Source organism: Haematobia irritans, chromosome 3, assembly GCF_050003625.1.
Source record: "Haematobia irritans isolate KBUSLIRL chromosome 3, ASM5000362v1, whole genome shotgun sequence".
NCBI lineage: Eukaryota > Metazoa > Arthropoda > Insecta > Diptera > Muscidae > Haematobia > Haematobia irritans.
The window spans coordinates 56,195,067-56,196,417 of NC_134399.1; the positions used below are offsets into that span (position 1 = coordinate 56,195,067).

The following is a 1,351-nucleotide window of genomic DNA, read 5'->3' on the forward strand; positions in this document are numbered from 1 at the left end:
AAACAATTTCAATTAAAAAATTAATTGGATCAAATAATGTCGTGATGGAATGAGACTAACATTTTTTCCTGTGTAGAATGAGGGAGTACTAACTTTGTTATTCTGTTTTCAGCCCATCGAAATATTAGTTTCAGACCCAATAACATTATATAACTACATGACACAAGTACCCTGCCAGCATTTCAAAGTTCCATTTCATCTTCATCGCTACCACAGACTCGTAAATGTCACTACAACCATCCTACTGTGATGGGGGGCAGCATATCATAAAGTACAAAATGTACTTCATACATGTAGTTTGCCATCACTACTTTTACAAAAGCCATTTTATTTTTTGTGAAACGCCAAGCGCAACCAGCTTGTTATATTTTATTTCAATAAAAACGAAAATAAAGTTCTGAAAACATAGATTTTACGCTTAAAATTGTGAAAGGTATATTGGTGAACAATTTTTGGTTTTCCAAATGGAATAAAGTGATTGTTTTTCAAATATTTTACAGACACGCTGCCTCCATCGAATAAAAACACTGGCTGATAGACGCTGCAACATGTAACTCGCTACTTGTAACTCTACATCATCATTAATGCAAAAAATTATGTTAAATGTGATGTGATAGTGGTATAAATGTTATATTTTTAAGAATTTGTAAATGATTTATCAAATTAATAAATATCTAAACAAACGTGTTTTACTCGACCACAATGATTCTTTTACCACTATCTTAAAATGTGCTTTTTCTGATTGTTTGGAGGGTCTCTTATTGGCGTCGTTCTAAATTGATCTATAAAGACACCTAATAATTGCACTCATGCGAAACCTTTTTGTAGTAACTTGGCGTGGTACAACTTCTCAATAGTGACGGCGCTTTTCCGACGAGTTTTTGATATCGTATATGATTGTTTTCGACGTACTGGGGATTCTCAGAAGCGCCCCCAAATTCAAAAAATGTTGGCAGGGTAGTTATTATTTATTGATTCCTGCACTTATCATAGTGATACCCAAATGGTACAGACATTTTCAGGTTACCTTTTAGATGTCGTGCAATAACATTAATTGTTCTTTGGCCTTGTTTGAAGTTAATCCCTAAGGCCATAAAATATACCTACAACATTTATATCTGGTTGTATATAAATTTACAAACATTGTTCTCCCAAAGCGTTTTTTTTTCACAAAATTAACCGAAGCATGAGGTTTTTTATATTGGGCACTCGAAGGGCATAGTAATTCCATAAGGCTCCAGAAGTAAAATCTTTGGGGTTCGGTTTATATTGGGGTTATATAAAATTATGAACTGATATGGACCATTTTTTGCACCACTATTAAAATCAATATACTGACTTCACGTTCTGA

At 33.4% G+C, this 1,351-nt stretch overlaps 1 long non-coding RNA gene across 1 annotated transcript; it reads left to right on the forward strand.

Moving 5' to 3' along the window:
- Positions 1 to 262: 262 nt before the first annotated feature.
- LOC142228663 (uncharacterized) lies at positions 263 to 683 on the forward strand. Its single transcript, XR_012720236.1, has 2 exons — positions 263 to 433; positions 501 to 683. It is a non-coding gene; the product is annotated as an uncharacterized LOC142228663 (long non-coding RNA).
- Positions 684 to 1,351: the final 668 nt, after the last annotated feature.